At 33.5% G+C, this 24701-nt stretch overlaps 1 pseudogene; it reads right to left on the bottom strand.

The window, feature by feature from the left end:
• Window positions 1-11266: 11266 nt before the first annotated feature.
• The window catches only part of LOC105814221, a 61648-nt pseudogene continuing 48213 nt past the window's right edge, over window positions 11267-24701 (bottom strand).

Here is a 24701-nt window from a genome sequence, read left to right as displayed (position 1 = left end):
ATCTTCTCTCAGATTGTCTTGGACAAGCTTTATTCAATGGGTCTGATCAATCTTTACTGATTCTGAATACATGTTCAATCTGTATTTGCATTAGACTTGAGTTTCTAATTTTTAAAAAGTATACTTGTAAATAATAAAATCTGATTATGCCATGAAGTAGGAAAATTATAAATCATTCTCAATTATAAATCAATGAATGTAGATTTAAAAATCCTAAACAAAAATTATCAATCTTCTCTCAGATTGTCTTGGACAAGCTTTATTCAATGGGTCTGATCAATCTTTACTGATTCTGAATACATGTTCAATCTATATTTGCATTAGACTTGAGTTTCTAATTTTTAAAAAGTATACTTGTAAATAATAAAATCTGATTATGCCATGAAGAAATAGGAAAATTATAAATCATTCTCAATTATAAATCAATGAATGTAGATTTAAAAATCCTAAACAAAAATTATCAATTTGAATCTGGTGATATTTAACATGAATACATCATGACCAAGTTGGGTTATTCCAGGCATGCAAGGCTGATTTAATATCTGAAAATCCATCAATGGATTCACCATATTAACAAAATAACAAAGACAAAAACACATGAACATCTGCAATAGATATAACAAACATCATGCTTCGGTGCAAAATGATGAAAGCTTTCCTTTTGAATTTAGGGACAAGTTAAAGACGACTGAAATGACCACTTCTATTCAGCCAGTGGAAAAGGCAAGAAAAATAAATACATGTATAAATTAGGGAAAAGCAGAAATAAAACTACATTATTTGTGATTACAACTGCATGAAATAGAAAATGCACAACAAATCTACATAGACATTCTTAGAATTAATATTGAGTTTGATAAGGTTTCTGGATACAATGTTAATTTCCAAATCAGTTTTATCTATGTATACCAAGAAATAGTTAGAAAGTGAATGAGGCTGCCTTCCACTTTCATGTCAAGTGACTGAGCATATTTTCTAACCTCTATTGTTTTAGTTTTCTCATCTATAAAATAGGAATGATACCATATTTTACTGATTTCATTTTTTAATGTTTTAACATCTTTGATTAATTTTATTCCATATTTTAAGATATTTTCCATATTTTTTCCAAGACAACCATATAAAAAACATTTTCCTCCCCAAAATGGCTCTCTTCTCTAATAACTTGCCAAAGGCAAAGGATTAAAGTCACTTTAGAAATAAGATTTCCCACTGTTTTAAAAGTAATTCCCCAGGATTAGATCCAAAAGTAACACAAGTTCCGTTTAAATAAGATAGGAACTAGTATCTGCTTATATTTTTGCACATTATTCACATTCTTTAACTGTGACATGGTATATTAATAAAGAATTTTCTATTTTCACTATAATTGAATAAAATTCAGAACAGAGTTATAGACTCCAGTAACCTACTTTTACATTATTTATAATTTAGACCATGGTCCGCATGTAGGAAAATGCAATGTATTATATGGTATTTAATTCTTTTTTTTAATTTGATTTGGTATCTATCATTTGGTCATTCATTTGTCTAAATAACTAAATATCTAATGAAACAATATAAAATCCTTCTGGAATCTAGCATTTTTGTAACTTCGCTTTAAGCCTCTCCTGAATTGTTTCCTAAAAGAATGGTGGATGGTAATTGACCCCTTCCTGAGAACTTTCAAACATACAGCTTTCACTTAACTGGAGACTCTTTCCTTATTCAGGTCAAGGATTTATATATATTTTGAATTTTTGGTTTAGACTTTTGACCCAAGCCTAATTATAAGGAAAGGGTTACTTCCATTGCATATAATGGGGCTTTCAGCTTGGAACAAATATTTTCCTAAAGACAGAGAACATTTTTAAATGGATTTAGGTTCAGCAATCTACATTTCCTCTTTGAACTTAATGTATGTCCTGTCAATCCTTTTTCTTTCCAGTCTGGCTTCTCTTTATCATTGGTGGTAATCATAAACTTCTGAAAAAGAAAGTCATCTTATAATAAAACATAGACTTGATGTTCAAACTTACCTTAATTGATTACTTCAGGTTTAATTACTAGTTGTTTAACCTGTCTTAAACACAGATAACTGTTATTAAACATGAAGAGTAATGAATGCCTATCCAGATAAAACCTAGGTTAATCAATTTAGTTCCACGAATGTTAGTTGAGTGGCCTCCTATGTTCAAAACTTCCTGCCTCTCCTTATTTTTTTCCTAGTAAAGTCATATTTCCACGTTAAACAAATGTTCGATATTGTGTTAAATATCATATTTCCTAATTTTTGAATTAGATTTACTTGGGCCTTCCTTTGGCATATATTTGCTGTTTTCCTTTAAGACTAAATTATAAGCTTGATGAAAGGAGAGATCATTTTTCTCTTACTGACTACTAACCTCGGAGTACATATACTGTCACAGAATCTAGCATTTAGTAGACACTTAATAAATATTTATTGAATAAAGTTGAATTAGGTTAGCCTTCAAATTTGTTAAAGAATAAATGATTCATCTAAGAACCATCTCTTAAAGTAGTCTAGATCCCTACGTATTCATTGGTACCATAAATAAAGCAGTCACTGGAACATGAAGCAGTATATAATAGGAAATGAGGCAGCGATGTAATTATAAAGATATCACGGACTTTGGTCTTCATAGAAGTAACATCATCCCTTTTTAGTTTGTGTACATATAAGTATAGGAAGTTAGGGTGATTATTCACAGAAAAAAGTAAATGCACTAGAGTTAACTTATTGGTGATATGGCATCTTAAAGCCCAAATCCTTCTGAATTGTTTAGTGGAGATTTGAAATTAAATAATAATGGATATTTAAGAACTTTATCTGATATTAATTCATATGAAAACAACATTCAATTTATTACCAAATGTACTTTAAGAATTAAGGTACATAACAGATTAACTGTGGATTTTGCTTTGGCCATGTATCGTACTATTTGCCAAGGTGTTTTACATTTTATTGTATTTCATCCAATTTTGATGTGAACATTGACTAGGGTAGTTGATAATATTAAGGCATTATTTTTTTAAGTGCAATAATGGTATTCTAGCTCTATTTAAAAAGAAAAAAAGGGTCCCCATCTTTACATACTGAAATATTAGTATATACAGATGAAATACTATGAAATCTGGATTTGCTTCAAGACAGTCACAGTGAGGATAAGGAAAAATTAGTAAAAGTATAGATGAAAAAGATTAGCCTTGAGTTGATAATTATTAAAGCCAGGTGTTACGAATACTACACTGAAATGAGTTCTCCTTTGTATCCAAAAGAAGGAACTCAGGTAACCCATGAATTATTGGACCTTCATTTTAAATTATTGAGAAAAGCGGACCTGATGAACATGAATTAATCATCTTTGTCTTTCTAAAATCTCTAATTTATTGGCCAGTTTTATAGGAAAACATTCAACATTTTTTCTAAGGCTTACATTATGGAAACACATATAATAAAAACACTGTGTTTTGATATGAAAACCCCATTTAAAACTCACTTAGAAACCATTTTGAAAAAGTGGAAGAAAATATGCAAGTTTACCTTACAGCTATATTTTGCGTGTGTCTATTTTAAATCAAATTCCATTAGAAAGTCAAGAGTCTGTGGAATTAATTGATAAAAGTTTCTCTTTAAGGTAACTTTAGACAGTTTTCATCTTTTAAAAAAGATTTCTTTTAGAGCTGAAATTAGCATAATCTCAAATAAGTATCTCTCTTCGACTTTTAATTGCAAAATTAGAAAACTTTGAAGAATTAAAAATGAACATATATGACCTGTTTGGTGCCCTAGAGTATTTTAAATCCATTCTACCAATATACAATAACAAATTTAACCAGATTGAGTGTAAGTTTAGTTTCTTACAGGTACACCCAGTGCTTTAAGTTTCATCGTTTATATTATTTTGTCCTATTTTGGATGATATTATTAATTTATGTATTAACTAATTTATGTAATTAGACTCATTTATGAATGATGCTAGCTTATGACGTTCTAATGATGGACTGCCACTGCATGATCAAACTTTTTTCCTACTGAAATATTTTAATTGATGATTTTTTACTTGGTCTCTTCTGCCCATAATAGCTACATGATATTTTCCCTTTTCTTTGAGTAATTCACAGCCTAACTCTATGCCCATTGTAGTGCAATGCTTTTTTGCTTCTTTGCGTAATTGTACCTTACAAACATTTGTATGATTGCAGTATAACTTCTGTTATCTTACATTGGTCATTAACTACATTGTGTCACCAGTGTTAATTTGTTTGCCATTCTCAGATATTGCACTTTCCTATTTGTAAACTTCTCACTTTTCCTTTATGTTTTAGTTTCAGTAAATGTAAATTGTACTTACCTTTCCAATTTCAGCTTTTTTTAACTTCCTGATTCATCATTACTTATTCTTCTCACTAATCTTTTTCCTTAGCATTTGGCATCCTCAGACAAGCTGTTTATGGGTAACTGCTCAGATGAGGTGAACTGTAATGAGGATAGGTCCTTACTCTAACAGAGGAAGAGAACCAAAATGAAAGTCCACCTCCCATCTGGAAATCATTGAAATCCCCCCTTCTAACAAAATAGTGAGTGTACATTTTACTCAGTTATGTTCTCTTTTTCTCCTTTATTGCTTCATAGTGTAATTGTATGTGAATGCACATATAATTACAAACTTGCTGTTATGACTTTTTGCCTCTTAATTTAGCAATAATATTAACAATAATAATAGTCATCACTAATATTACTGAGTAGTTATTTTGAGGTAGATACTTTTGAGGGCTTCATATGCATTATAATTTAATCCTAAATTACCAATTACTGAATATATTACTAAGTACTGTCATTGTCACCGTTTTGCACACCTGGTAAGTTGTGAAGTGGGAATTTGAACATAGGCATCTGACCCCAAGGCCTGAGCAATTTTAACCAATGTGATATATGGCCTTTTAAAAAGTACAATTAAGACAATGTGTTCATGATGCCAAAACAATCAGTTGAAAAATGTGAAATTAATCCAAACCAGATAACTCTTTATTGCGATAAAAAAGAATAAAACTGATCAAATTACATTATTTTCCATTAAAATCACTTAACTCATTTTGTAGTGCAGACACAATGTGAAAATTTGTTGTCATAATGCTTTTTATTTCCCTCTTTTATCATCATTGGCTCCTTTCTTTTTCTTTTAACTTCAAATTTATCCTTTGCCTAATTTTAGTATTAATTTCTTCAGAAAGCCCACATATACTCAATCACGTATACTCAAATTCCAAAAATATGTTAATTGTAAAGGAAGTCAGATTGGTTATATGGACATGTGAATTATTTTGTAAATTAGATTATGTTCTGATATTTTAAAATTTAAGAATAATAATATATTTGAGAGCACAAAAACTTTAGATTTATGAAAAGTCTTACCAATCTCCATCCTGGGAGCTGATTTAAGGTAGTGTAATGAAACCTTTTGTAGGTGAACTGGCATCTGAGGCACAGGCTTTTGGTACCTTTATCATATGCTGTTGTGCCATTTCTGATCCCAGCTACAGCAGTGCCAAACACTTCTGGGCACACTGACAGTGTTCTACCATAAGTTCAGGCTATGCATTTCTCTATTCCTCTGTCTCGGGACTTTTTATAAAGCCAAAGGAGCTTACTCAGCTCTTGTGTCAAGGAAGTCTGGAAGGGTGAGGGAATTCACCGCCACCTGCAGCAACCCTCAAGTAATGGGAGACAGGACAGGATACTGTGAATAAATGCACCAACCAGCCTGACATCCTTCAGATGAGCAATTTTGAAGCACATTCTATACAGATTTCCTCAGAAAATCTCCAGTAGAATTGATCCTTGGTTGCTCAGATCATTAACCAACTCAATAGCATTATTGGCTTTTTGTCTCATTCCCCACTCTGATTCCTGGGATTCATCTCCCAAATAAATCACCTAGATCCAAGTTCTAATTTTAGATGCTCTTTTAGGACAGCCCACAAGGCAGAAATTTAGAATCGAATCTTCACATAACTTACAAAACCCAATGTCTTTCAAATCCTGCATTTTAATTTCAAGTTTTCAATGGCACTCTAAAAATCTTTTTAGCTCTATGTACATGTTACATAGTATCATTATTTATCTGTTTCAGGAAAATACAGATTTATATATACCTGAAATGTACATTTTAATGCTCAAATCTATATTTAAAAGGAAAAACTTTTTAAATCATTTGAAAAACCTTTGTTACTGTATGCTTACCTTCTCTATGCATAGTTTGCTTGTTAAAACCACATGATAAGGGAAGGAACTTATTTCTCTAACTTGACATTTTATTCTGGAGGATGTTATTAACATTTTTTCCAGGAATTCTGTTTTATGGACTATATTAGGAAAGTGTTGATTTGACATCTGTCATTATAGGTTTCATTTACTATTTTCTTTTCTTTTTTTTTTTTGTCTTTCTCTTCAAGGTCAAAAAACAAGGTGTTCAGGAAAATCTCCCAGTGGTTACTAGTGGATTAGCAGCGTCACAGCCCCTTTCTCTCATTCGGTGGAGAAAATGTATTACCTGCAGCTGCTCAAGCCTTTTCTTCTCTCCAAGGTGCAAATTTAGTTAGTATTTAGTGAGTAAGAAAACGACTTTAAAAATTCAGAAAAAGAATTGACAGGCTTATTTATTATTCTTTATTCTATCTTCCCCAAAAGCTGAATCTATCAATATCTGGTAATAAATGACCTTGAATGATTAACATTGACTGCCCGGTGCTATGCATTTATATAGAAATTCATAAACGTCGAGGTCGTAGAGAGAAAAAAGTAAAACCTGTGGGTTTGAATTATCTCTAAAATGTATTCTAAAGCTCTATGCAAATAATCATGGCTGCTTTCTATGCTCAGGTCTCTCAGATACATATGTGTATGTATTCTGGGTAGGCTGTCTGCTTCCTAAAGTGCTTTTGTTAACACCATAATTTTAAATTAAGTTTTTCAGAAAGCTGTTCCTGCTGTACATTTTGGCATCTAAGATTAGGTCAGTGGCCATAAATCTTGTTTATGCACTTAATGCAAAGGAGATACTGCTGTCTTGGGAATCATGTGAGCCAGATTCCTTACTTTGCCCCTCTTACAAGATATTGACATATAAAACAAAATGCTTCCATTTTGTTTTGCATCTTTCTTCATTTAAAACTTTAAATAAAGAATGTTTATGCAGGGTTCTTTTTCATTCATAAAAATGGAAATCACCCTTAGTGTCTGCATGAGTAGGCTTGTATTCTTGTTCACGTATTCACATGATAGATTGGCCCATAAAATCTTTACGTTTGGCTTGTGCAGCTGAGTTCATGGCTGAATACAGAATGATAAAGAAGCTTTAGCGTTTTGTAGAAAGCAAAGAAATCATGACTTCTAGATGGCCCTTAAGCTAGCTTTTAACTGCCTGGAAATCAACTAGAAATGTATAATCAAACTTGTCATTAAAATCACAGCGTTTAGTGTAAATCTTTTGGGGCATAATCTGTAAATTAATGCAAAGAGATTCCTTAACATTTATTTGGTTTTCATTATATTTGCATGGAAGTCTGCCAATCCAAACATATATAAATTTTTTTTACCTTTGTATCCATCAGAAGTTAAAATAGAAATGATGGATTGTGTCACTGACCAGTCCAGCAGCCTATTTCTTTCAACACATTACTGTGTATTTACTGTTTTAGCTATATTGTTTTCAATTTCTGGCAAAATAGTCAGTTTTTGATCCTGGGTAGAAAATGTCAGTGCTCACATTTCCTGTGGGGTTTTGGCCTTTTTGTGAAAAGTTAGGGGAGAGCTAAATGAATTACGATGCTGTCATCTAAAGAAACCACAATGTATTTCTTTGCCAAATTTTAGCAAGAACAGAGCTGACCATCTACTTGTACAAGCCTTTCCTTGAACCCTACCAGCAGTTCATTCAGGCTGCTGCCTGTTCTCTTTCATGCTGTGAGAATGTAGCATACAGAAGTCCTTTTAACCTTCCCTTTACAAAGTTAATTGATTTAATAACCCCCGAGGAAGATAAATTTTGTCAGAGGAATTTAGAAATATAATTTTAGAAATTTAGGAATTTAGAATATCACAATCGAGCTTAAATATTATTAAAATTAAGACTAAGTTGCTTCTTAATGCAAATTATGGAGAAAGCTTATGTCTTTTATTAATTTCTTGAAAGCTGACACCACCTCTCATCATTTACAACTCTATTTCCCTACATTCCATAGAAAAACAAATATAACCAGGTAGAATTTGTGTATTATAATCTTAGAAATCAACATCATTCTGAATGTTAATAATTGCCAAAGTTTATTGTAATCATCCGGTATTACAGTTTACCATGCATAAATGTTTCTCGATAACCATCAGTCTATGTTTTCTAATATCTTCGACCCCTAAGGAAGTGTCTTTGTTTGGACTAATGACATTATTTTGGACCTATTTGGAACAATTCATAGAAAAAAAAGGACCTCTCAATATTAAAAATCGTGATCTATAAGGATTCTTCTTTAAAGATTCAACATCAAATTATCTTTCTTGATAAATTATTTTTTGCTTCCTCTTATTACCTTTTACTCTTATCACCTTTTCTTCTTTTGGCCAGCCACACCCAGTATGTTCATAACATTCATTTAGTTATGCACACACACACACACACACACACACACACACATGCTTTGTGTGTGTGTGTGGTGACCAGGTCTTGCTATGTTGCCCAGACTGGTCTCCAACTCCTGGGCTCCAGAAGTCCTCCCTCCTTGCCTCCCGAAGTGCTAGGATTACAGACAAGCTACTGCACCTGGCCTTTAATTTAGTAAGAATTATTTATCACCTATTCTGTGTCAAGTACTGTGTTAGATGCTGGGTTTACTACAGAGAAAAATATAGACCCTTTCTGCACTCACAGGATTTAGAGTCTGGTGGGGAAAATGCATGCAATTATAATATAAAGTAGATGAGAGAAAGAGAGAGAGAGAGACAGACAGACAGACAGAGAGAGAGAAATGCACTTAACTTAGATTTTTGGATTCTGGGTGTCTAGGAGTTACAAGGTAAAGACAGGAGAAAGGAGGAGAAAAATGGTGCCTGCCGGGGGCAATAAATAGCACCTTAAGGTCTAAAAGCAAGAGAGTATGATGACACAGAGGACCTGAAAATAGTGGCAAAAAAGAAAGAAAATTGTTAACAGAAGTCAACCTACAAGCATGTATTGAGTGTGTATTTTGTGTGGTACTGTGTTGTACCATTGAGATACAATACAAAGACAACTAAGGAATAGGTCCTACCCTCAAAGAGTTTACAATCTACTGGCAATAGTGTGTTCAATTTGTATTTAAGGATTAAGATTGAGTTTTTTCGCAGGAAAAAAAATAAGCTCTATGAACTGTTCAAGGAATTGTATTTTTATTCCATGAAGATTCTCCCAGCCACCTTACCTACCTTAGCTACATAAAAGGCAGCTGCTTACAAACTGTCCTGAATATGTTTCTACCCAGTTAAGACAGCCTCTACCTTTTCACAATGAGGAAATATGGAGCTCATTATCCTTTTCCACATACATGTTTGCCTAACTTCATCCAAGTGCATGGAAATTTTGATGGTTCATGTTACACTGAAGATGAACAAACTAACCAGAGCAGTCTCTTAAGTTGTAGGGGAGTTTAAATAAACAAGGTACAAGCATAGTATTATGCTGTTAAAGCTAGAAGGGTCTGCAAGGTTATTTGTTCAGGGCTTAGTCAGATAACTAAAGAGTCAGTGGTCCAGGTATATAAGTTGGTAAGTTCTTTTTTTTTTTTTTGAGACAGAGTCTCACTCTGTTGCCCAGGCTGGAGTGCCATGGTATCAGCCTAGTTCACAGCAACCTCAAACTCAGTCTCAAGAAATCTTGCCTCAGCCTTCTGAGTAGCTGGGACTACAGCCACACACCACCATGCTCGGCTAATTTTTTCTATTTTAGTAGAGACGGGGGTCTCGCTCTTGCTCAGGCTGGTCTCGAACTCCTGACCTCAAGTGATCCTCCCGCCTCGGCCTCCCAGAGTGCTAGGATTACAGGCGTGAGCCACCACACCCAGCCATAAATTGGTAAGTTCTGATGTGGCAAGGTAGAGTCAAGCTAGAGAGTACATGCTCACTCTGAAGTTACTCAAAATACTCTATTCATCTAACAAAGTATGGACTTAAAACGCCTGAATCAACCCATCTGTCTCATTTCCTATATGAGGAAACAGAGGCCTGAAGTAGTTACAGACCAAAGTCACACAGCAAGTGAGCAGCAGCGATGTCGCCTTTCACTTTACTGACTCTCAACCCTGTTTAAAGAACCTTCTCTAGAGACTTTAGTCAGTACTTTTGGAGTAGTAAGATTATATTTGATTTCAGAAAGTCAATTTTGGGAAGCTTTTGCAAACTAGATTGGAACTGCTAAGCAAGAACTAAAATGTAAAATATGTTGCCAAAACTTGCAACATCTTCAATTATAGTACAAAACAAATGCGTAACCAGTATAGTTTCCAGAATATGAGATTTGAATGATTAAGGCAGCTTCCTTATATGGAAATTTAGGACATTTTATAGGCCCTTTGCATTTGCAGTTCTTCTCCCCAGTATTGGCATGGCTCACTTCTTCATGCCCCTTAGGGACATGTTACCTTCTCAGCAAGGTCTTCCCTGGCTACCCTACCTATGAATGCCGTACAACGCACTCTCATACTTCCTGTACTGCTTCCTTGTCTTACATGTCTCTTTAGCACTCATGCCTATTTAACATGGGATATATATTTTACTTTTTAGCTTTTCTTATTCTCTGTGATCCTCAACTAGAATGTAGGTCCTTGGTGGGGTGGGAAGGGAGTAGCAAAGATTCTGACATGCTGAAGGAACTCAATAAATATTTACTGAATACTACATAAAACACAAGTATTTTGTCACTTATAAGATCACTTTGCTAATTTTATTAGCATAAATTGCCTTTAATTATTTTTCCATTTCTAGTAGTATTTCGTTTTGAGGTTTTAATGTATAAAGTTTTACAATTTGGTAATCCTGGATTTCAAGTTATTTAAGATGAAAATGGAAATGTGAAGTTTATGTAAGAAAATTAATTCTCTTCTTCTGTAACATCTAACTCTTCATCTTCATCGTCTTCTGCTTGTTGATCCTTTCTTAGTCGACACGTAGATACCTGTCCTGTTCCAGATACACACTTAGTTGAAAGTGATCTCTGAAGAAACGAATTTGAATTTATTCCTACAATATCTCTAAATCTTCATCCTCATCAATCTTTTGTATGTTTTGGTAGGCAGCAGGGTAGACCTCTAATGCTTTGCCATGAAATAACATTTCAACTGTGATAAATTTTGAAAATATAGTCTTTATATTTTTTATTTTCTGCTTTTCAAAATTGTGAGTTGTTTTCCCCAGATGACGAGTTGTTTGGGTAGCATCCATTGTAGCTCTCTGTAATTTGGTTTCTGCCTTGCATTTTTTTAAAGACTGAAATTCAAAGGATACAATAACATGTCCATCAGATGGGTTTCACTGACAAGTTCTTTCTGAGTTAACTGCTTAGCTTCTTGATTCCTTGCTGTTAATGTTGCTTTTAGGTCGTCTCATTTCATTTTTACAATGGTTCCATAAGCTTTCAAAGGTTCAACTACTTTGGCTTCAAGTCTTTCAACCTCTGCTTGTCAATAATCCTAAAGTATGGCAAACTTACCAGCAAAGTTTTTCAGGCCCTGCTTTAAATTTGGAATCTCTGTAGAGGCATACACGTTGATTTCATTCACCAGGAGATCTGCTTTGTCTCGCAGCCTGGCAGTTTTCTGTACGTAGGCAGCAAAGATTTGGCACAGCTCTGCAAAATGCTTCTCCACATTTGTGACAGCATCTTGCAGTTGTCTGGTTTGAGCGTCCCAGACACCCAGTCTCCAGTGCTCCTAGGCAACTCTCACTTTGCTAATTTTAAAAGAAATTAAAAGTAAAAACTGATTTAGAAATTATGTACGTAACTTAGTATTTCCATATACATAATTTGCAAAGACCAGTTAGCTTTAATAGGTATTTATATTTTGTATTTAACAAATAGGAATAACTTTTATTTGACTGTTTTCCAAAACAGTGATAAAATGTTTAAACTACTAAATATCTCAATTAAATGCCTAAATAATGTTTTGCCATATTTCTATGCATGGATATGAAAAACATTCAATGTTACAGAATGATACACAATATAAAAGTAAAGGTGAGAGATACAGTAAGTCTACACATTTAACTTTAGAAGATACTAACAATTTTCTAAAGTAATAGTGCCAATGTTCACTTCTACCAGCAGTGTATTGTTTTTCTCCACATTCTTGCAATACTTGGTGCTGTTGGTTTTTTAAATTTTGTCTACTCTGGTTGGCATGTGGTGGTATCTCATTTTGTTTTAATCAGCATTTCACTAATTACTAATGAGATTGAACATCTTTCCATGTATTTATTAGCCATTTTGATGCCCTCTTTTGTAAAGTGTCTACTTAAATGTCTTATCTAGTTTTCTATTGTGTTATCTGCCCTTTTTATTGATTTATAGTATTTCTTTATATATTCTAGATATGAGACCTTTGTCAAATATTTTTGTTGCAAATATCTTTTCCCATTCTGTTGCTTGCCTTTTCACTATCTTAATGGTATCTTTTAAGAGCATAATTTGTTAATTTAGTGTAGTACATTTTATCACTTTTTCCTTATTGTGTCCTCTTTAAGAAAACATTTACAAGCTCAAGGCCATGAAGAAATGTTATGATATCTTCTAGAAGCTTTATTGTTTACCTTTCACATTTATATATGTAGTTTCCTCCCTCCTCCACCCCAAGTTGATTTTGTATATGGAGTGATGTTAGGTTCAGATTGTATGTCTTGTATGTGGATATACAACTGAACCAGCACCATTGATTGAAAGGATAATTCTTTATCCAGCACTCTGCAATATTACCTTTGTCACAAATTAAATATTCATATAACTATGGCCCTATTTCCAAACTCTTTGATGTGTTCTCTTGGTCAATGTGTCTATCTTTGTTCTACTACCAAGTGTCTGAATTACAGTAGCTTTTAAGCAAGTCTTGATATTTAGTAGAAAAAGTCCTCTGGCTTTGTTCTTCAGAATTACCTTGGCTTTTTTTTTTTAACTCTTTGCATTTCCATGAAAATTTTAGAATCAGTGTGTCAATTTCAACAAAAAACACAGCACACCTGAATTTACATCAGTTTATATATTAAATATATAAACTAATTAGGAGAGAATTGAAATTTCTGCAATACTGAGAGTTCTAATTTACGAATTTGATATATACCTTGTATTAAGAGTTTTAAAAATTTCTTATTTATCTGAGAATTTTAGGAATGTATAAAGTAAATAGCGCATTTAGAAACACAAGGTTAGGAGAAGTGGTAAATCAAAAGAGAGAAGTTCTGTCTGTCTGTCCTGTTATTTAATTATAGATGGTAGAACAATTCAGTCAGCTACTTGCTATCAAAGCAGCCCAATGTGCCATCCAAACCCAGGCCAAAGCCAAAAGTATGTGACTCTAACTGTGGTAGACACATTCCGAGAGGGAGATTTAGTAACAGAAACTTGGGCTGGGGGTTGCCTCACAAGAGAAGGTTTGCTTATACTCAAAAGATAAGCCAGCATGACCAGAGCTCATATATTTAGAGCCTGTACTCCGAACCAGGGGAGAAAAGATTGTCACTGGAACTGAGAACATATGTTGCAGATAGCAATAATCAGGAATCTAGATACTTACCCATAAATATAAACTGATCATCAAGAATCACCAATAATTTGAGAAAAACTAACACAGGCACAAAAAAGGAACATCAAACTCAACAAACAAAAAGAATTTTACCTTTTGGGAATGGGAAAACAAAATATAGGAACAAAACAACACTAATTATTATAATTAGTATCAGATAAATAGGTAAGTTGTATCTGTCTTAACAACTAGCTTCTGTGAAAATGAAACTAATTATTATAAGTTGAAATAAAACAAAATCTTAGTATTGGGGATGAATAGTAGAAAGAACAGGTCTAAACATCAGTTTACGCAGCTGGAAGGTTGAGTCGAGGAATTTTTACATAACCCATACAAAAATCATAAAGATATGAAAAAAGTACAGAAGTTTGTTGCATTTGGTGCCTTTTATTTCTCTTTTTGGACTTTGAAGATTCCTCAGCTTCACACATGAAGCTAAGGAGCATTTATGTTCAGCCTTTGGGAGACAGGAGAGAGGAAATGTTTGAAGTCATAAAGGGAACTAATAGAAAGGATTGAGCATAACAGAAGTAACAAAATAAGAAGATGCAGTGGAAGGAGGAGCAGTTTTGTATTTAAGTAACTGATATACTTATCTTTATTATATTCTTCATCTTATTTTTGTGGGGTTTAAAAAAATAGGATCTATCTTTTCCTTCCATTCTCCTATTCCTACAGTTAGCAATTTGTTTGTAGTTCTTTTGAAAGATGCCTTATAACTGTATGCAACACACTTTTATCTCCCCTGATATAGCATCTGCAGACATTTTCTATTATCTCCCGCTATAAAAGGTGAGGCACTAGCTAAATTTTATTTAATATTTACTATGTGCCAGACACTGTATTAACCCATTTATCCTCACAACAATCCTATGAGTTATGTACTATTATCACCCCCATTTTACAGATGAAGCTGAGGCATCATAATGCCTGAGACCATGACTGGCTTTAATGCCTCTGCTTTAACATCTTTAGACCATATGGCTTCTCCATAGGTCAGGGCTATACCTATACTATAAATCTGTTATTGAAGGATTATGTAAGAATATAGTTACTTTTATCAACCTTAGCTATGAAATTTTAAGTGTAGAAATTTGTCATGTTATAAAATTATTTATAATGGAATTCTGATAGCAATGGTTTCTCAGTACTGATGCTTTGGAAATACTTACTGGATGGATTCTGGTGCTACATTTAGTTTTTTATTAGTTACTGTGAAAATAATTCCCCTGTATTGTTAAAGAAATTAAATGGTGAAATAACTTTAGAACATTAATCTTTACTTATAAATAAATTCACCTTGGGCAAATAATACATGAAGATAAAATGATACAGCTTAAAATGAACAATAGGCTTTTATTAAAGTGTCTAAATGTGGCAGTAACTAAAGAGGTCAGCTGGCAACTATACTGTTTTGGAAAGCTACTGACTTTGGGGGCAAAGCGATGTTGACAAAATCACCTCTACTGTTCAGATTTGGAAGTTTGATGGCATCCTGTGTTCACTCTGTAAACAAAAATATCTCAAGGAAAAAAAAAGGAAACAAAATGTTTTCCCCTCCTTCCCCAAGTGGCACACTCTCTTGGCTGCAGTCCCACAAATATGTTCATTGAAACAAAACCAAAAAAGTGTTTACAGCCAGATATAAAACCAAAATTCTCTATAAGAAAGCTGATTCAAAGACAGTCATAGGAAAATGACATGCCTAAAGCTTCCCATAGCTTAATAACATCATCTTTAAATAGATGTTTTAAATGTTATATTCAGAACTTGACCTTAACTTTTAAAAAATCCAATTTAATTACTTTATGTCTCCACTATGTAAGATTTAAGAAGAGAAAGTTTAAAATCTTTCTCAAACTCATCCATGAGCACTGTCTTCATTATTTGTCTTTTGTTCTTTCACTTGCTGTTTAAATAACATAATGTTTGAATTAAAATGTTAAAAATTGGCAGGGTGCGGTGGCTCACGCATGTAATCCTAGCACTCTGGGAGGCTGAGGCAGGTGGATCGCTCAAGCTCAGGAGTTTGAGACAAGCCTAAGCAAGAGGGAGACCCCGTCTCTACTAAAAATAGAAAAAATTAGCCGGGCATGGTGGCGCATGCCTGTAGTCCCAGCTACTTGGGAGGCTGAGGCAGGAGGATCGCTTGAGCCCAGGAGTCTGAGGTTGCTGTGAGCTAGGCTGATGCCACAGCACTCTAGCCAGGGCAACAGAGCCAGACTCTGTCTCAAAAAAAATAAAAAATAAAAATAAAAAAATAAATAAAATGTTAAAAATTCAGTTTCAAAGACATTCATAAATTCATTTTGAAAGTGAAGAGAGTTTTTATATTTTGTTGGGATTCCTGCAATCAGGTAGATATAATGTGAGATTAACGTGATGTTCAGAGGCATGTGATATAGTTGAAAATACAAGAACAATTTGATGATTTGGTAGCTTCCTGCCAATCAAGGATATGTCCCAGAATATAGAGCAATAATTTGGGAAATATGGGAAAAATTTGAGAGATATGGAAGAAAATTCAAGGAGGTCCCATTTCAAAATCAACAGGACATAAATAGATGGTGGCAGAGTGATAATTTTCGAAAATAGAAGAAAATTGTTCTTAGTTTAAAAAAGACTTGATTATTCAAACTCCCAGCCAAAACTATTGCTGGATGCTATCAGGGTAATATTCTACAACTCCAAAGAAAAAGAGAAATGCAGTGATAAAGAAAGAACAATGAGAGGAAATTTTAAATAATATAGATATGACATGAACAAAAATTATTAGAAGATAGTGACAGTACAAATTGAGAAGCAGGAAAAAATGTGTCTAGTCAGAATCACTTCTAGATGAATGAAATACTATAGGGATAATCTCTTTTAGGAAATCCATACACCTGCTTTTTTTCTTACCTTCTTATTGAAGTATTAACACTCAAAAAAGAGCACAAATCAAAAATACAGCTTACTGGATTTTCACAAAGTGATCACACCTGTGTAACTATTACCCAGATCAAGAAAGAAAACATCAAGACCACGCAAGTCCTTTCTTCTGCTTCATGCCCTTCCCAGTCACCATTCCTTCCCCCTTTCCAGAGAGTAACCACATTTCTCACACTTAGTGCCATAGATGGTTAGTTTTGCTTGTTTTGGGATTTCATGTAGGTGAAAATATTTATTTATTCCTATGTATTCTTTTGTCCCTGGCTTCTTTCACTCTTTGCACTCAACGTTATGGTTATGAATTTATCCATGTTATATGAATACTTTATTTTTTTCCCTTTTCTTTTTTTTTCTGAAGATTATTCTATTGTGTGGATATGCTACGATTTATTTATCCTTTCTATGATGGACATTTGGGTGTTTTATGGCTATTACAAATAATGCTGCTATTACAAATAATGCAAATAAAGGGAATTGGCCACAGTAAAAAACAACTTTCAACCTCTAGGAAGCTATGGATAATAGTGTTTAAGAATGAAATAATATTAATTTAGAAAGCAGCTTAAGATCGTCAAATGAAACTCTTCATAAGTTATTTTTTTTCTATTTTCTTCTATTCCAAACATGTAGTATATATTAAAACTTGTTGCTTTTATCCACTTTATTAATGATTAGCTGCTCAGTTATCTTCTAAGCATTCTTTGTATGTAATTCTCAGTTCTAACTGGAACATCCTTAATGAGAGATAGTTTCGCTCAAGTTGCTTAACAGTTGAGTCCCATAAAGTTATTGATCATGCCAGGATTAAGTTTATCTCAAGAATTTTAGTACCCTTTTTTATTATATTACTGATGCTAAGTTTCATCAGATGTGGTTTTTCTGGCTTCTGGCTTCTTGATCATGTTAAATCCTTTGATTTCCTGGTTCCATGAAGATCTATGTTATGTGTTTTCCAGTGCTTTAGAACACGTAGGAAATACCAATATATGAAAACAACCAACAACCTTTAAGAAAATGATATTTTTCTTAACTCCATAGTATTTACAAACTATCATCTAATGAGGGTGTAACTGGAAAGTATTAAAATCTAGTGTCCTAGTGGAGAGGACATTACCAGCAATTTCAGAAGTCAAAAATAAGATCAGTTTGTTTGAACTGAAATTTCAGTTTTGGTTTCTTTCCTTACTCTGGCTATTGTTTACTAAGGGGTAAGATATAAATCACTGAGATTTTTCATTGGAATTATTAATTCTAAAATAAAAATTAATGAATTGTTTCTTCCATAAAATAACATTTTAAAATTTATTCATTGATTAATCTTATTAATATGAATTTTATAGAGAAAAAACTTTGGTGAGTCAGTTTATTGATTTCATAAAACCTACAGTTTTAAGGTTACATTTTGGTTTTTATAAAATGCCAAATCACAATAGCTTTAAAGCCCATTACTGCAAGAGTCTAATGGGCCAATTAGACTCTTAAGTCTAATAAACTAAGGCCCACAGGCCAAAGTCAGCTTGCCATCATTTTGATAACACCTATATGCTAACAATGATTTTTACAAATGAACATTTGCAACCAATTTGATATTAGGGAATACTAACTTTGAACCCTCATTAAGCAAAATATTCCAAAAGAAAAAGAAACCCCTCCATTCTCACTAGTATATTTTTCAATGTACTCAGTTATTATTATATTTTGAATTTCGTCAATAAAGCAATTTGTTGTCTACATTTTGTTAGATTTTCTGTAATTTGTTATGTTCTATATAATATCCTCAATTTTGCCTCTCAGCCTGCAAAACCTAAAATATTTACTATCTGATTCTTTACAGAAAGAGTTTGCTGATCCCTGCATCATTACATCACCAAATGCTACCATCACACTAGTGAATTATCAAGATGAAATATATTTTGTGTAAAGTCTACTCAAGATATCATTAATAATTTTCTTACCAGAGTTGTAATTTTCCTGAACTTATAAATATAATATATCTTTTCTTCTGCAGCTACTGTGAATGTAAGGGATTGGAATTGAAATATATTATTTTGGTTCATGTCTATGTAAAAAACATGAATAATTTCTCATCTGTTAACTCAGCATATGTGACCACATTCAAGCTCTGCCTTCCTGCCTGCCTGCAAGGTATGTAACTATTACTGTCATTTGAAGGAAGAGTTGCCTCAATGCCCAGGGCCAGGCACTTTTCTGGGTATCTCCTTTAATCCTCACTCAGGGTTCATGCTCTGACATCTCTCACTCTGAAACCTGCTCTGTATCATGCTCTCTCCCATTGGTAGAGCGGCTATGTTGTTTTTTCCTACTTGTGTGGTTTTCGTGTTTCCTAACATGAATTATTATCACATATTTCTTTTATTTCCCTTTCTTATTTACATATTTTTACTATTTCTTAACAACCACTGTTAGTAATCCACATGTGGAGACACACATTCATGGTAAGGCTTGAGAAGTAAAGGGATTCTGGGACATAAGGATAGGAACATTAATATTAGAGAAAAGTAAAATTGGCAGTGAGGTGAAGAAGGAATCTTCATGGAACTACTATACTCTTGCTCTTACTCCTTCAACTCTCCAGTCTATCCTCACTTTAAAATGGTCTAATTTGGCCTGGTTTTCCTTATTCTTGAAATAAATGGTTCCAGACACACCTAACTAAACACTAGATGTTTTGTTGTTGTTTTGCCTACACAGGACTATAAAAGGAAATCTACTTATATTTAATTATCTTTCCAATTATTTTGAAATACTTAAACTTCAAGTTAAAAAAAGAAAGAGGAAAAGAAAAATGTGTTTGATTAAAGAAAACTCCAGTAGTTTCATGGAAAAGTCCATTTTACAGGAAGTTTTCTAGAAATAGTTTTTCATTTAATTTGATGCAAAACACTGTACTAGAGAGAGACAGTTTTAAAAAGAAAGAAATCAAAAAGACTTTTTCTTTGATGAGCTTAGAAATATAATTCTATAAAACAACTTAAGGCCCCTCACAAGTAAATAAGCAAAATAGGATTTACTGGCAAGAGAATACTTTAGGGCTTAGTAGGCATGAGGTAAAGGAATGATTAGTGTATTATGGCATTAACCAAAGAAATTGGTACTTTTCCCAGGATCTCCTCCTTGCTCTAGGTCTGTTTCAGGTAGCCACAATGAGCAGCACACAGCGTGGGCAGGCACCCCCTTTACACTTTGGACTAAGCACCCTGGACATCTAGTGGTCACTCCACTATATAGGCAAACACTAAGATTACAATTTCCTACACACGTCTCGATGTCTCTGAAACTCAAGAGATATTTTTGTTTTCTGCCCCAACTAACTGGCTATGTCTACCTTTCACTTCATATAGCTTCCAACCCTGTTTTCTTAGATTTTGTCCTGTTTTCCATCCTTTCTTTCTAATTTCTGATGAATATCAATTTTTTTTGTTCATCTTTGACACTCCTACAGATTATCTTCCACATTATAGATATCTCCCCCACTATATGACTCCCTTTGGACTAAGAAAGAATTGTCAAAGTGGTAAGAAAAGGAAAAATATCAAGTCAGACAATGGAATTTAAGAATGGTACTTTCAGAGAGAGGGTCGGGATTCAATAGTGTTCATTGTTGCAGATGAAGACTAAGGAAAGAAGATAGGCTCTAACTTGTGAAAGCTTAAACATTTTGTTTCCATTTTTTCTTTCAATTTCTGATCAATTCTTTTCTATCTTTGTCATTAGTACTTTTTTCACTCCACATTGAGGAAATCCCCACTATCCCACTATCTTCAAACTTAGGAGTTGTTAAAGAGGTAGGACAAAAACCACAATAGACAAGGTCCATAAACTCTAAGGAAGGTCTCTTCAAGAGTGAGTGTTAGGTGATATTTATTGATATTTGGGCTTATAATAGGATAGAAGGGAGAGATGAAATTGAGGAAATAACTTTATCACAGAGAAGCTTTATCATCTATTATAGTAGAAAAGAAACAGCCCACAGGACCAAGATTGGAGATACGAAAAAGGGAAGCAATAGTTGTGGAGGCAGTGGGGGTATACTTCTTATGCTAAAACAATATTGGAAAAGGAGGTGCTAAATGAATTTACTTAAATATTAATGGAGTAGAGAGTTGAAATTAAGACAGATGAGTCCCATCTTACTAAACTAGAAAGTGCCATCAGATTTCATTTGTTTAATTGCTCAGATAATTCAAGTGAAGTGACATGGAAATGTATATACCGGTTTAAGAGAGCTGACTGAACATTTTGACAGCTTTATCTTTCCTCTTTACCAAAATTCCATTGAAATGACAGAAGGAATATAAAACAATAATAAATCCATACCAACTTTAGAAAGCAAGGAAGGGTGTCATCAGCAGTGTGAATTTCTGGAAGATGCAAAAGAAATGGGAAAGAAAATGGATGTTAAATCCCAACAAAGTTGACCCTGCAGCTCCATAGAGATGGAAAAGATCCTCCAAAACAAAAGAAACCTGGTAATAAGCCCAAGATTAAAAGTTTAAGGAAACTTGCAGGAATAGGCTTTGTCTTGTTGGCCAGTTAATTAATTATAGAGTGGTGGAACAACATAGAACAATTGAACCACTGTCCTGCATCCAAAGCAGTTGACTCTCTTATGTACAGGATAAAGCCACAAATATGGAAATCCAAATCTGATGTGAGAAATTCCCAAAAGAGACTTCGATGGGGTAGAGTCTTCCCTGACCTAATGGGCCTCAAAAGAGAAGGAAGTACAAACACACACTCAAAAGTCATCCAGCCTATACAAGCCAGCCTGTCAATATGCCCAGCACCCATGTAATCATCTTCATCCTCAGAGCCCTGTGAACATTGTCACTTGACATATATACTCCAGCTAACAATGCAAGAACCAAACATTGAAGAATAACCAACATAAGCACAAAGAGGTATCACACTTAAAGAAAACAATGTAGACTTTGGGGAAACAATATTAAGTTGGGAAACAAAGACAATATCAAAGTTATTTTACTTACTATTTTTAGTGACATTCAAGCAGATAATATGTGAAAATGAAATGATTAGTGACTTTTAAAAAAATCACTCAATATTGAGCTGAATAGTAGAAAGAACAGACCAAAGATCAGTTTAGTGAACTGGAAGGTTGGACAGACTAATTTTCACATAACCTCATGTAAAATGAGAAAAAGGAGAAAAATATAAGAATTTGTTACACATCCTTTCTTTTTCCTTTTTGGAGTTTTCAAATTCTCAGCCCTGCTACAATTCTTTCTTGATCTTTCTTTTTGTCCCAATCTTGCTTTATATCTTTCAGAAATTTCTCACTGTTCTTGTATTCTGGTAGCATAAAGGTAACTTTGCAGCATTGCTAAAGATATATTTTTAGATTTATATTTCTACTGTCACTTCAGAATTTGGAGAGGGACAAGAAGTAAATACTTAGGTTCACTTAGTCACCTTGAGGCACAACAATACAATCTTAAGATTTGAGGGAAGAGCCTTTTCTCATTTATTGCCTTGGCTTTCTTTTCTTCTCTTTTCTTTTCCCTTTTTCTTTTATATTTGGCCTATTTTTTAGAGTTGCCAGAAAAAATACTTTTCTTAGTAGATTTCCTTGTCCACCAGGGTGACATGAAGATTGGTGGTGGTCTCTCTCACCCCAAAGAGAACCTACATATTCAGAATATATCTCACTGGACACTTGCTGGCATAGGACCATATAATCAGTCAGTCAAGGTTAGTAGATTTGCTTAACATTTTCTTCTTTTTGTTTTTGTGGCAACCAAGTAAGTATGTGAAATAAGTTGACTAGTTGGCTCTTTTTTAATAACAAAGTTTACAACTAAAATCACGTTAGTGATCTCAGGTATGTATATTGACATCTTTAAAATGGGAGACCTTGATCTTGTAAGCAAAAACAAGAAAAACAATCCTATATAAAATATCCTATGAAATATATTTATATATGATTTCATCTAGAAAAAGTTATTCAAAACACATGCTATAAGGATTTTTTTATAATTAACTGAAAATGAATATATATTTATTTTACAGTATAGCTGTATATGTTTAAAATGATTCCTGGATCAGTTTTGGCAGTGCAAAACTTCCAGCACTTCTTATTTGTTATAGTCTAGCATAGGATATAAAGCAAAGATATTTGTTATTTTTGGTTATTGATTTCTGGCTTAGTTATATGGTGGCCAAAGTATGTACTCTGTATGATTTTAGTTTCTTGAAATTTATTGGGTCTTGCTTTATGGCTCAGCACATGATCAATTTTGGTAAATGATCCATATGCATTCATAAGGAATATGTATTCTATGATCATTGTGTGCAGGGTTGTATATATGTCAATTAAGTAAAGTTTATTGAAACTGTTGTTTAGATCTGCAGTCCCCAATCCCCAGGCGGCGGAGGATTACCAGTCCCTGGCCTGTTAGGGACCTGACTGCACAGCAGCGAGCAAAGCTTCGTCCATATTTACAGCCACTCCCCATCGTTTGCATCACCGCATAATCTCCACCTCCTGACAGATCACCAGCGGCATTAGATTCTCGTGTCAGCGCTAACCCTACTGTAAACTGCACATGCAAGGGATCTAGGTTGCGTGCTCCTTTTGAGAACCTAATGTCTGATGATCTGAGGTGGAGCTGAGGCGGTGATGCTAGCGCTGGGGAGCGGCTGCAAATACAGATAATCATTAGCAGAGAGGTTTGACTGCGCAATAAATGTAATACGTTTGAATCGTCCTGAAACCACCCCTCTCCCTGGTCCGTGGAGAAATGGTCTTCCATGAAACCAGTCACTGGTGCCAAAAATGTTGGGGACCACTGCTTTAGATCTATATCTTTGCTAATTTTTTCTTACTTTCTTTATCAGTAATTGAGAGGGGTGGCTGTATGGATTTGTCTTCTCTTTAAGTTCTGATAATTTTTGCTTTAGATATTTGAAGCTATGTAAAATCACATTCAGCAGCATTTCATCTTCCTGGTAGATTTCCTTTAGTCACACATTCTACTTTAATAATTGAGTAACTATACCAACTTTCTTTGGTTTTGTATTTCCATAGCATATCTTTTTCATCTTTTTACTTCCAACCTTTCCCTATCCTTATATTTAAGAAATATCTCTTATAAGCATCATCTAGTTATATTTTGAATCCAATTTGAAAATATTTGCCTTTTAATTGGACCAATTACTTTTAATGTAATTACTTATATATTTGTGTTTATATTTATCTATTCCACTTGTCTCACTTGTTTTATGTTCCTTTTTTTCCCCGCTTTACAAAATTTAAGGTTAATTAGACATCCTTCATTATTCTATTACTCCCCTTTATTAGTTTGTTAATTATATATTCTTTTACTCTTTTACTATATATCCTAAAGAATACAGCATACTTCAACCTAATATAACTTCATTCACTTACACCTCTTGAACAATGCTAGATCCTTAGAATATTTTAACTTCATTTATTACCATACTTTGTGTAATTGTTATTAATCATTTTAGTCCTACATGTTTTATTCCCCAGAAAACATTATAATTACTGTTTTGTACAGTCAATAACCATTTATATTTACCCACATTTTACTCTTTCTATTGTATTTCATTCCTTCCTGAATTTCTCTGTTTCTATTAGGAATCATTTTCCTTTTGCTAGCAGAACTCGCTGTAGTATTTATTTTAGTAAGGATATACTAGTGAAAATTTCACTTGATTTTTGTTTTTCTGCAAAAGTCTTTATTTTATATTCATTTTTAAAGTGTATTTTTGCTGGATGGAGAGTTCAAGAATGACAATTTTTTTTCAGCAGCTTGAAGATATCATTCCGTTGTCTGTTTTTTATTATTTCCATTAAGAAGAACATAATTCTTATGGATATACCTTGAAGATAATGGATATTTTTGCCCTTTCGCTATTTTCATTTTTTTTCTTTTTCCTTTGTCTTTGAT

The sequence above is a fragment of the Propithecus coquereli genome, unplaced genomic scaffold (assembly GCF_000956105.1).
Source record: "Propithecus coquereli isolate 6110/MARCELLA unplaced genomic scaffold, Pcoq_1.0 Scaffold3, whole genome shotgun sequence".
In the NCBI taxonomy this organism is placed as follows: Eukaryota; Metazoa; Chordata; class Mammalia; order Primates; family Indriidae; genus Propithecus; species Propithecus coquereli.
This window is presented reverse-complemented; position numbering and strand designations above follow the sequence as displayed.